Here is a 13,749-nt window from a genome sequence, read left to right as displayed (position 1 = left end):
AAGATAAATGACATGTAATATTTTCATAGTAATTGGGGTCCCTCAACATTTTCACGGAGAAATTTTGGCACATAAAAGTTTTAACATAGAGAAATTTGAAATTTCTCTAATAATATTATCAAAGGACCTTAACTTATAAGAAAAAAACATATTGAATCTCTCTTACTATCAAAAGTTGGATAGGGATGTTTCATTAATTTTCCCTAACTCATATGTGGAAATATCAAATTTGTGGGACTAGGGCTGTGCAAAATATCGCCCAATCCATTAAAATTGCACCGATCTGCATCAATCCGCACTGCTTTATCCACTATCCGTGGTTTAAACTTTAAAATTTATAATAAGCCTTCGAAACCGCTCCTCTTTGCTATAGTTAATACACATATATTTTTTAACCTATAATGAAATATTAAAGTAAAAATGAGTATGAGAGAGATTTAATATATGAGATTTATTACAACTTAGTAGTTATATATATGAAAAATATTATGCAAATTAGTGTTATATATTATGCAAAGACTTGATAATCTGTTAGAATATTATTCAATTTGCCAATCCGTCTAAAACCACTGAAATCGCAATTTGCCAATTCACCAATCCACCATTCAGTTTATAATTTTACTCTCATATTTGCATTTTCATAGTGGTGCAATTTTTCTGTATGCATAGCTGTATACATCCTATTTTGACTGATCCTAAGATTTCGGGTGCTTGCAAACCTCCCGATGATGAAACAATGATTACATCATCTTTAGAATATTTGAGATTGTTTAGAGTTGCTGTATGAACCTGTTTTGGACAAAAAAATAACTTTTTACAAAAATCACCATTTTACCCTTGGACTCGTTTTTAGCTAAAAACCAACTTTTTGACCCCAAGAGAGAGAGAGAGAGAGAGAGAGAGAGAGAGAGAGAGAGAGAAAGAGAAAGAGATAGAGGAAAGCCCAGCTGTGCTTTGATCGATGACATTTCCAAAATTAGTAGCCAGTTGTATTAAAAACATTGATCGGACGCAATTAGGGCTTACTTGGGCCATAAGCAAGCAAAGGTATGGGACTCCACACTTGTGCATGCATGGATGACACGTGTACAGAGACAAGTGGTGTGTATACACATGCATTGTGCATCTGCACATGAGTTGTGCGTATGCACAAGTTCTATGCGTGCGCACTTCCAAACGTGGTTTAACCTGTTTTGAAAACACAATCTTGGTGCAATGTTGGAGAGAGGCGGCAAGAGAACGAGATAGGAAGCCCTATGGTATTCCTCAAGCTTTCCCTCTGCCTATATAAGGAACCTCTCCTCCTTTTCCAAGGGTTAGATTTTTGAGAAGTTTTTGTGAGTTTTTTTGAGAGCCCTCCACCTTCCTCTCTTCTCCCGTTGCCTTAGTTTCAAAAATACTACCATTATAGTGACTACAAACACTTAAAAACAATATAAAGCTTGGAACTTAGATTATAATCTGAAACCTTTACTTGAGGGAGACTTACAAGCAAAAGAACTCGATTTTTCTTACACATTTTCTTCGCGTGGCTTCGGTTTATTCAAACCAGCAGGTAAACTCTTATCTTTTATTTATTTCATACCTATTCTCTACCTATTTTCAATAGTTAATCATAGTTAGGATGCTAGTTTATCATTTCATCATGTAGTTTGTCTATTTAATTAGCTTTCTTGCATATCCTTGCATGTTTTCATTATTCTCATTAGTGCAGCATGTTTAGGCTTATTTAATCATGTAGAAATCATACATTAAACCCGATTTTGATTATCATATAGTTTTAGCATTTACTCTTTTTATTTTTTATTTGCATTTTTGTGAATAATCATCATACTAGTAGCCTCAAGCCGGGTTTAGGATCATTGCTTGCATGATTAGTTGTATGTTAGGATCATATTTAATTTTATGAATGCATGTATGGCGCTTGAGTGGATATCCGTGTAAGTCTCCTTGTTCTTCATAGCATATGTGTGTTCTTGGTTGTATTATCTTTTCAATAAATCAAGTTAAATGTTTTTCTATGCAAAATTGGTTGTTTTGAATAATTTTTGTAAATATTGTTAATTTTAGTTTATGTTTAAGGCCATAGATCATTAAAAATCCATTTTTTTAATATTGAAAATCACTTTATATGAAAAATATGACTTTATTCATTTAATTTAAAATAAATAATATGTTTTTTTTTATATTATTTTTTATTCAAATCACTTAGTTTTAGGCTTAAAATGACTTGTATGAATAATTAATTGCTAAAATAATAAAATGTAGAATTAATAGAGACCAATCTTCGGATTGGATAAAAGGGGTTGTTTTCATTTAATGACTTGCCCCTTTTGTACCTTAGCTCCCAAACCGGTAATCTCTGGTTATGACAAATAAGATCTTTAACTTAGTTTTCATCGTTAAAGGTTTCTTAATTTCCCATAAAAATTAGGGCAAATTACACCAAAGGTCCTTATAGTTTTTCTCAAGTTTCATTTTGGTTTCTGTTGTTTCAATTTGAATATATTTGCCCTCTAATTTTTGTTTTTGTGTCAAATAAGGACAATTGTGGATGGGAGTTAAGTTTTTGAATGGAAAATGCTCACATGCATTACACATAACCATCTTTTAGGGGCCAAAAAGAAAATATATATTAGCCTATTGAGTTCATATATTCACTTTGAGTCACTTATTAAGTTGCTTGTAACAACCCTGAACTGTGATTAACCACTAATCCATGGTTAAGAGTACCTAATGAGTAATTAAGAAGAAATTTTGAATTAATTGCATGTGTATTGCATTACTTGTGTTTATATCTATTTGTTGTAGGAATATCTATTTGTATTTCTGTTTTGTTTTGCGAATTAAAGGCCTTATCGGCATTCGATCACGAAATTGACTTGATTTATGCGTTATTTGGATTTTTTAGAACATTATGGTAGGATTAATTGAATTTTGATTCGGAATCAAATAGTTAGAATAATTAATTCTAATTAGCTAGCCTTAACTCAAATTAATTAAGTTCTTTAATTAGCCTATATAAGGCTTATGTAACACCTTAGAGTGATATCATCTTCATCATTTGGACATCAAAAGCGAGAGAGAGAGAGAGCGTGGAAACCAAAGGAGAGGAAGAAGAATTGTAGAGAATTCAAGGTGTTGTGTTTAGTGACTCAACCATTTGGACATCTAGAACACAATTAAGCTTCTAAGGTAAGAATTTCTAGCTTCTAGTTTTGTAATTTAGTTGGTTAATACATGGAATCAAGTGAGATAGGTGAATTAACATGAGAATTGAGCTAAAGGATGAAATTGAGAACCAATTCATGAATGCATGTGCATATCATGAAGTTTTGGAAGTTGATTTCAAAGTTTTCCTACATGCATGTTCATTTTTTTGACTCGTTATGAGAATTCAACTCCTTTTTGTGCTAAACCTCTCATTCTACCAAGATTTGGAAAGTTTGAACTCAAGAAAATACATGTATGTTATGTTTTCAAAGTTTCAAGCTTAATTTGAGTAATTAACTTGCTTTTGGGCCTTGATTTTGCAAAATGATCTTTAATTCATGATGTATTATAAGTTTACAAGTGTTTCCTCAAGTTTTGGCCCAAAAGAACATGTTTTGGTGCAAGAGAATTGGATTTTGAAGCTTGAAGAGCAATCTGGAAATTCCAGAATTCTTCATTTTCGCTCGAGCGACAGAACCTGCGCTCAAGCGACCACTCTTTGTTTTTTACTTTTGCTTGAGCGTAAAATTCATGCTCCCAAAAGCTTACAAGTTTTGCAGATCGTTCTAGCGACAAAAGTTGCACTGGAGCGAGGACCCTGTTTACTCAATCTTACGCTCGAGCGACCGTTGAGCGAAAAAATCATGCAACTAGTACTTTTGGAGAGTTTGCAAACCGCTAGAGCGACCAAAGTTTCGCTTGAGCAACCACCTTTATTTTTGAACCTCCGCTCGAGCGAAGGACGCTGCGCTCGAGTGAAAACCCTGTTTTCAGCAAATTTGACTAAGTGTTTTGAATAACATTTTGACATCCTCATTGCATCCTAAGCATTCTTAAGCCCTAATTAAGACACAATAATAAGGATAAGACTTAGAAACACACTAAGAACGAGACAGAATAAGTTAAGTACTATCTGAGTGTGTGTTTCAATATGTGTATTTATTATGTTGTGTAGGTCATGCGCCCTAAGCTATTTGATCTGTCTACTCTGTCTGTCTGCTTTTAGAGCCAACTGTGAGTAATAACTTTTTAAAACTATATTCAATTTATAAGTATTTTCTGAATGATATAAGATAATCTGTTTTCTAAAATATTATTTTATGTATGAATGGATAACCATCCAATGTTTTTGAAATGTACTCGTGGCATCATTAGCTTCAGCTGACATCTGTTATTTATTTTGTTATGTCTTAATTATGGGCCAACTGTACATCTCATGAGCCAACTGTTATGGATCCTTCTGTATACGTCCCATTTATGGGCCAACTATACGTCTCATGAGCCAACTGTACCGTCTCCATGCACGTGAGTCAACTGTATGCCTTAATGGCCATCCCTTTATGGGTCAACTGTTTCTGCTAGTGCTAATGGACGTACCATATATGCTTAACTGTAAATTCTGATTATGAGTATGATTCTGAATCTATTTCTGTTATGAACTCCAAATTCCGAGTATGTTTATGAATCCATTTCTGTTAACTACGGAATTTTGTTTTCTGTATTTGTTATGGACAACATTCATTAAACCCCTTTACCTTGTTATTATTCATTGGGCTCTAGTTCATTCTATTATTTATGTATGTAGGTGATTAGGTGTGTGACCAGGTTCAGTGATGATGGCCTGGACTTCTGTTTTGTCAGCCAACCTTTGTGCCTCCCGAGGAGGTTTCGGAACGAGTCAAGTGGTCAAGTTTTGTGGACCAAGTTTAAGACTTTGATTTTCTTCTTTTGAATATGAACAAGTTTCTGTTTATCTGTGCACTAGGCTAAGTCCCACTTTTGTTTTATCTGTATAAGTGGGTGACGTAAGATTACTGTAATTATGACGTCACGCATATGTATATAAAGTTTTAAATTATCTGTCTCATGTATGTTTGCACAATTCAATGGACTATGTATGTTTTATATATCCGCTTCCGCAGCCCCTTATTATGTATTAATCTGTTTGGTAATCCCAAGATTACTGGCTTGTTACGATGCTAAACCTATAAAGGCCGGTTTGGGTCGTGACATTGACTCACTTATCTTGCTTTCCTACCAATTCCATATTACTAGATTAATCACTTTACATGGCAACACACAACCAGTACACGTTCCTTCTCCCATTTCCTTCACTGATAACCTCAATTTCCCCTATATTTCTTTCCTAGATCAAACTGTCATCCATCGATTCATTTTCGTCTTGCTCAAATCACCTTTTCTATCCTCCTTGCGTAAACCATTCCATAACCCCTCTCTGTAAAAATCACCCTACCCACCTCCTTATGCAGACCACTCCTTTTCAAGCCAACACATTACGCTGACATTGACCATTGTCGATGAGATAGAAATTTGGTTTGTAATCAATTGAGGTTATAAGATTGAGTTGTATATGTGTGTGTGTATATATGTATATATATAAATGTAGATGTCGGTTGAAACAGAGAGGAAGAGATTCAATTTTCTCTCTTGTTATCTTCACCAAGACCCAGCCATCAACCACCAAAATCCAATTGTTAAAGCTCTTATAAACTATTTCTACATCTAATTGCATAAAACAGATTAATCCAACCCACAAATTTAGTTCAATTTACATGTATGTGTGTGTGCACGCTCGCACGCGTTGTGTGAATATATATGAAACAAAAGTAAAATAATTGCACAAAACCCATCAATCCTCCACCCCGCGAATTCAATAAACACACACACCCACACACACACATGTGTGTGTGTGTGTGGGTGTGTGTGTGTGTGTGTGTGTGCGCGCGTGCGTGTGTGAGAGACAAGCAAAAGAATTTAGCACATATGTAAAATCCATTTCAATTTGTATCTATCTGTGTATGTGTATATATATGTGTGTGTGTATGATGTGTATATAAAAAAAATTCACAAGTTATTGCAGTGGATTCAATGGTCTACTTTGTTGAAGAGGCAGATTTTGACGGGAGCATTTAAAGTTGGATTTAGGATGATGAGGATGGTAGAGTGGAGAAAGCCTGGTGTTGATGCTCTGATGGTGGTTCAAGGGTGGTGGGAGTTGAATTTTGGGGTGGTAGAGCAATGCAATTGTTTGCTAGTTTAAGGTTACTTTGATGAGCTGGTGGTGTGGTGGAGGAGGTGTTTTGGTGGTGGTTGGTGGCTATGCATCGGGTGGTAATGTTTGGAGGTGGTGGTTAGTGGTTATGGGTGGTGATGGTGGAAGAAAGAAAGAAGACGAATTATAGAGAGGGAAGGATAAAAAAAAGACTATTTTGTCCTTAAAAGATGGTCATGTGCCCTGTGAGGTTTTTAATTTCATAACAAATAACTCATTTTATTAATAAAACATCAAATTAATTAATAGTTTTTAATGGTGTTAAAATTTTATTTCAACTAATAATTTAGGTAATTTTATTATTATTGTCACGACCCCATTCCGCCCCTAGTAGAATGGTGCCGTGATGGCCAGTAATCCGAGATTACCAAAGGCCAACTTACAAGGATTCACACACAATCAGAGTATACATATGGGGCTAACATGTGCGGAAGCAATAAATTTAAATCTAATTAGTCCATAAGAGCTGTGCATAGATCGAATGGAATGTCATACATCTTATCAAGGTCTTACAACTTGGATACAATAAAATGAAATACAAAAAAACACATCTTGACCAAAAGGCTTCTCAAGCCATCATATACAAAACACAATGAATTACAAGCTAAGAAGCATGATCTTCAAGATGCTACAAAGTGCAAGTCCAAAACAAGTTGCAAAGCACATCTAGGCGTCATCGCCGTCCTGCTCATCACCTACATATATATAGAGAGGGTGAGCTTGGATACTCAGTGAATGGTACAAGTAATAAAGGGTTTGCATGAATAATATCCGAGATCTTTATCAAAGCGATACACATTATATCTTGCACAAAATCAAAGACAAAACAAGTTCATCTAACAAGTCTTTCAAGCTTCATCAATCAAAGTCTTTCAAAGCTTTCAAGTTTCAAGGGGTGACATTAATAAAGGTGCTACAAAAGCTTAGAGTCCTCTAGCACGTAAGGACTTTCAAAGATTGTGCTACAAATGCTTATAGTCCCCTAGCACGTACGAACTTTCAAAGGTTGTGCTACAAATGCTTATAGTCCCCTAGCACGTACGGACTATCAAAGGTTGTGCTATAAATGTTTATAGTCCCCTAGCACGTATGGACTTTCAAAGGTTGTGCTACAAATGCTTATAGTCCCCTAGCACGTACGGACTAGTGCCACAAATGCTTAAAGTCCCCTGGCACGTACGGACTTCCCGAGAATGTCATCCAAAACAAAACTTATACTTGGCACACAAAACAGGGATAATCATTCATGCTTGATTAAATACTTTTCAAACAAAGCAAAGCAAGGCTTATCAAAACATTATAACATAGTTTTATTAAAGATACCACTCACATAGTTCTTCAAACGTCGGGGCTACAGGCAAGGATCCAAGTCCTACAAGCACATAACAAATCCCATTGAATGCACTATCAAACAAGCTTTACATGAATGCAAATGATTTCGGCATTCTTTCAAAACTAAGTCGATCCAAAACAAAACACTGTTCCTCATCTCGGAAAAACATAATGGGCACCATCCAGGTCTTGGCCGAGGTCCCACACCTCCCTTGCCGAGGTGTGGTCCCGATGGCCACATTCAAGGAAACGAAGTCGGGAAAATCTGGGTTTCCCTTTCTTTGAAGAACATGAAGAACATGAATGCAAAGATCATAACTTATCGTGCATGGCTTACAAATCGTGCTCGATCATGCAATGCAGCTAGATGAACAATAAGAACAACGAGAGTAGATTAAGATTCTAACCTCAGAACACGAATCGAACGATTTGAACTCTAAGGATCAAGCTTGGGATCTACTTCTCTCTCTAAAAGCTTCTCTTTCCTCTTCTAGAGCTTCCCTCTTCTCAAGAACAAACACATACAACAAAATGATACATTTTGAGGTCTGCCGGCTGACTTAACACTCAGCCGGGACACGTGGCACTACCGGGTTGGTTCTCCTAAAAAAGGTGACTGAGTGAAAAGACAAGACTATGACAAGGTGTGTTCAACAAGCAAGATGGCATAAGCACTCCGGCAGGTAATGATCTCGGCTAAGAAGGACAACACTTGGCCTAGCTGTGCCATACCTCGGCCTAGATGTGTCACACCTCGGTCTAGGTTGCACCAATCCAGGAACAAGATCACTTAGGCGCAAAGGCAACATTTCGGCCTAAATGATACAAATCTCGGCCTTGGTGATGATCACCTCGCCCTAGATAATGACATCTCGGCCAATATACCAGGTGAAGGTGAAAGTCAATCAAGGTGATCCCAAGATGGTCCTAGGCATAAGAGGCTCAAAGGTGACCTAGGCTTAGGATGACCTTGGCTACACACACCAAGCAACAAACAGAGCAAAGCGAACAACACTTAAGCAAAACAAGACAAGATTTGTAAAGCAAGTTTAACAAGACGAAAACATATAATTGCATGTGAGTATGACCAAGATGGAGTGAGGGTTGTCACAATTATATATTACAACAATTAAGAATTTTATTTTTTCAGTTAATTCTGATAAATAAAAAATTTTGACAAAGGGGTATTTGTAATTTTTCAAACCACAGGGAGCAATCCGTATTTTAAGTAAACTTCAGGGGGTGCATTTGTAATTTACCCTAAGGGAAACTTTAGAACCTTTGATGTAATTTGCTCTAAAAATTAAGTGGCGACTTTATGTTGGTTAAAGTAAGTTGGCACAACATTAGATGGAAACGCACCTTATACTTCAGGAAAAAGGCACGACGTCCACAATGGTGCAAATTCTCACTGCGTGCTAGAGTTGCACTACAATTTTTTTTGTCTATAGTGCAATAATTTTTCTACTGTTCAATTAGTATTTTTTATAAAAATAAAAAGGTCTTGTTAACAAATGCCCTAGGACATAAGTAAAAAACAAAAAATAAATAAAAAACATAATATACTTTTCACTAAATTCAACGTATTTTTATTGAAATTAATACATTTTTTTTATATTTTAACATATTTTAAAAATATTTTTTATACATTTTTCAGCATTAAATAATGCCGAGGACATTAGCATTTGCCAAAATAAATAAAAAAAACAATTAATTAATTAATTAATTTATAGTTAATGGTTAAAATGGGAGAAGTGAGTTTGACGGGTTTGATCGATAGGTCAGGGTAAATTGATAGTGAATTTTTCCCCAAAGATTAAAAAAATACCCAGTAAAACGCATAGGGCTGTTCGCAAAATTTGTAATCTGATTCAGTTCAGTCTAATTTGGTAGGTTTGGATTGATTTTTTGAATCCGTGGTTCGGTTCCAAATTGAAAAATTAAAAATTTGTAATGCACGGATCGGTTCCAGATTGAACCCTACAGTTCTGGATTGAAATCGATCCAGACCGTATACAAATAGCCTATATTTATATTATACACCCTTTCACAGAGTATTTTCTCTTATTTCATATAAAACCTAAACCCAAACATAAACTCTCATAGTATCTTCTTTTATTACTTTTGTTTGTTGGTTTTTAGTTTTAATTTGTAATGATCTAAATATTTATGATGGAACCAATTTTCTTATGGTTGTTTAAATTTTAGAACAATATGTGGCTATTATGAAAACGTATGTTACTATTGTAAAACTAATATGATGCTATGTTTATATTTTTATGAAATTAAAATGTTATATATATATATATTTAATTATGGGAACCCGTGATCCTAAACCGATTCAATCCGTATTTAAATGGATTGATTTGGATTTATTCTATGATTTAAACAGATTGCAATTTTTCAGGAACCGTAGTGAATTGATCATGATTTTATCCCAATCTGAGCCGATCCGGACCATGTTCACCCCTAAAAACGCAGGTTTGATCGATCTGTGATTCCACTTAAAAGGAAAAAATCAATACGTGATTCAAGATTATTATTTTTTTTTCAATTGTTGTTTATTCTTTTGTTTTATTTTTCGTTTCGTTTTTTGGGTGGTTGGCGTTTTGATATTTTTGTGGATTTTGTTCTTTAGGGTTTTCAATAGCTGTAAGATGAGCAGCATCATAATTTTGAATAAAGAGGTACCCTCTCTCTTTCTCTATGTTTTTCCATGATCATGTGTTTTGTATGTATTTTGTTTGTGCATGTGAATTTGTGTGTATATGTCAAGGATTGGATACATTTATTTTCTGCTGTATGTTTGATTTAGGTAACATTCAATATTTGAAGCTTGTAATTTTGGTCAAAGATTGGCTATTCCTTTTCTTTTTGATCTTTTTTTTTTTCTTTTCTTGGTGTTCTTGAATTGTCTCAAAGAGAGCCATTTGCAGATTTAATGGTTTAAATTGATGCCCCTTCCATCTTCAAAGTTTTGTTTTTTGGATTGGCCCTCTATTTTTGAAGTTGATCAAACATCCAGATCACAATTCAAAGGATTCTGAAGAGTGAAGAGTAATGATGTGGAGATGATCTTTGTTTACGAAATGAGTCAATTGACTCATATAAGGCCACTATAGGACATCAATAATCAAACCCATTTGGATATTTGTTCTGTTTAAGTGATTTGCGCAATGACTTTATGTCACAAGGCAATCTTTTGTTTGTATGTTGTAGTGGCCAGTGCAATTTGATGCATCAAATTCCATTTTCTTATTTAAACGTCTTTTTCAAGGAACTTGTGTTATGATCCCACATCAAAACGCAAGAGGCCTTGTGAATATAGGTATGTTTGGACACCCCCCCTTGCAAGCCGGTTTTCGTGGGTAAGTTCTACCCAAAGGGTTTGTATCACTTTGTCCAATGTGTCAACATATCTTTACATCTCTCATAAATAGGGAAAATTTATGAGCAAACATATTTTGAATGCTTCAGACAATTTTTGTAGACACATGGGAAGTGATACAAATTCATTATGCAATCCCTCGAAAACATGTGTCTCATGAGTCTCATATTTGTGTACATTCTTTAGATGTCATTGATGCCATTGTATGATGTTTCAGAAATACATGTCCTAATTTACTCTTGGTTTGCTCATAAATTTTCTATTTTTATTTTTGTCGTAAGTTCTTGATGCCTTTATACCTTATTCCAAAACATGTTGCCCGGTTTCCAAGTAATAGTTTGTTCTATTCTAAAATCTCTTCATGCGTACATATTCTATCTTTAAGCTTATAACCACATTTCTTGCTTTCTTGTCTTTTTGTTGTTTCTTAAAACAATGGCCGCTGCTCCCCATTGGAGTTTGGTGTTATTTTGGTTTGGGAAAATTTTTATATGATAATACTCAATTACTTAGTTTTTGACATATTGTTTTGGAGTTTCACGGTATAAAAGTGTAAAGAACCCATCACATAGTTTCATGGTGCGTAATGTTCTAGGAATACTCACAGAAAATAAGAAAACTTTTGGATAAGAGTCTGAAAGAGAATCTATGCCTTGGTCTGGTCCTATGGGATGATATGTGTATATTTGTTAACTTCAATTTTATTTCACAAGAAACACACAAAAACAAAGCTAAACAATGGGGTAAACTCCTACAAAATAAAAAACAAACAACAAAACAAAAACCCAAAAGATAGAAAACTACTAACTGGCCTTCAGGTCCTTAACAAAGAACAAGGTAGCCCCCAATTCATATAGACTTGCCAATTTTGCAGAGAATTCTTAACATTTCTAATAGAACATGCCCTGGCTCTAATTTCCTTAACCATCTCAGCCACTATCACTTCCTGATGTCTACAAAGTTGAGCAAAAGTTCTCCCATTCCTTTCCTTCCATACTTGATAGAGAGTGCAAGCCAAAGAAAGCTTGAAAATGATGCAGCTCACCAAACCAACCCATAGGATCTCTATCAATGTGGTTCAACCTAAGCATCTTTGCCCAAATACTCTTAGTAAAGGCACAAGACAGGAAAAGTTGCTCATGAGTCTCCACTTCATTCACAGGCAGACTGCAAATAGGGTCCAGTTGCATAACCCATTTCAATAATCTGTCCTTAGTGGCTAATCTTTGTAGACAAATTAACCAACTTATAAAAGCCCACTTAGGGACATTACCTTTAAATCATCATGTCGGATGATTTATGATGTGAATAGGGAAGGCTTGTTTGGTATTGATTGAAGGAATGCTTTTGTCTTCTTGAGTTTCTTGCTGTGAACTAGAATGTTTATAACTTCTTGAGTTCCTTCCCCACCCCCCCTTCCCCCCCCACAAAAAAAAAAAAGAAAAGAAAAAATGTAGAATAAAATAACATTAAAAAAAAAAACTACCAAGGCCCCTTTTATCTTCTCTTGTATCTTAGGGAAGTTATTAAATGTTAGCAAGCTACTAAACTTCAACTGCATTCCTGCGTTGTAACTTAAGATGTTTGGCTCTATGTATTTGGTTATGGGCATGTGAACTCAATTCTATATGGAATCGCACACCAACTGTTTTGAACCACAAAAAATTCATTTATATATGAAAGAAGACTTCTGTGCCCCCCCTTCCTTCTCTCTCTCCCTCTCTTCTTATTTTTATTTTTTTATTACACATCTATCCTTACCTTAACTATAAGAAAAGAAGGACATTTTCTATCAATGTGACACTCCATTTTGATTTAGGGGTGATGTGAAACATGCACGCACCAATTTTGGAATGGAGATTTTATTTACAATTTTATAATTTTATTATGTTTTTTAATATTCATGTTTATTTATTTTTAATCATAGTTTTATTAGGAGTCTTTGGTTTCCTATTTTATTGAGGTTTTAATGTCCTACTTTGATTAAGGTTATTTAAATAAAGATGTTTGACATAGTAATAGTGTTATTGAGATTTGGATTAATAAAATTGAGTGTTAAGGATGTGGCCTTGTGATTTGGATTGTGGCCTTTGTGTTCTTCCTCTCACTCCCAGTTCTCTCTTCTTTCTCCTTCTTGGTTCCACATCAATTGGGAATCAGAGCAAACATCAATCCATTATTACAGACTTGAAGAGTTATCATTGAGCTTTGTTGCCAAGTTGTTGTGCCACCTTGTTGTTCATCGCCATCAATGACCACTATTGTCACTCACTGTCTCCTCTCCCTTTCCTTCCTCTCCCAGTAGAGCCCTTCTTGGAACCTTAGCTTGTGGAAGACGATAAATCCATTCTCTGTCATGAATTGTCGTGTCACACCTCCTCACCGTCATGAATTTAGTCATTGCCATTATCGCGTTGCATAGGGATGGAAACATAGTGGGCTTATAGTGCCTCACCCCAACCTCGTATCATATTAGGGGTGCAAAAAATTCGGGAAGGTGGTTGGTGGCTAGGGTGGGGGTGACTTAATTTTGTAACTTTAAAATTGACGATATTAATAAAAATGAGAGATGATGTGGTATAATATGAATAATTTTTTTATTTTTTATTTTTTTTGTAAATGATGAGAGTTAAAAATGTAAAATGAAAAAATAAAGATGTTAAAATGAATGTGAAGTGTAATATTTTAGTGTTTTAGTCTTATTATATTTAATAAATATAATATGGGTAGGTCAGGGTAGTGG

Source organism: Camellia sinensis, chromosome 2 (genome assembly GCF_055761805.1).
Source record: "Camellia sinensis isolate YWXY chromosome 2, ASM5576180v1, whole genome shotgun sequence".
Classification (NCBI taxonomy): Eukaryota; Viridiplantae; Streptophyta; class Magnoliopsida; order Ericales; family Theaceae; genus Camellia; species Camellia sinensis.
This window is presented reverse-complemented; position numbering follows the sequence as displayed.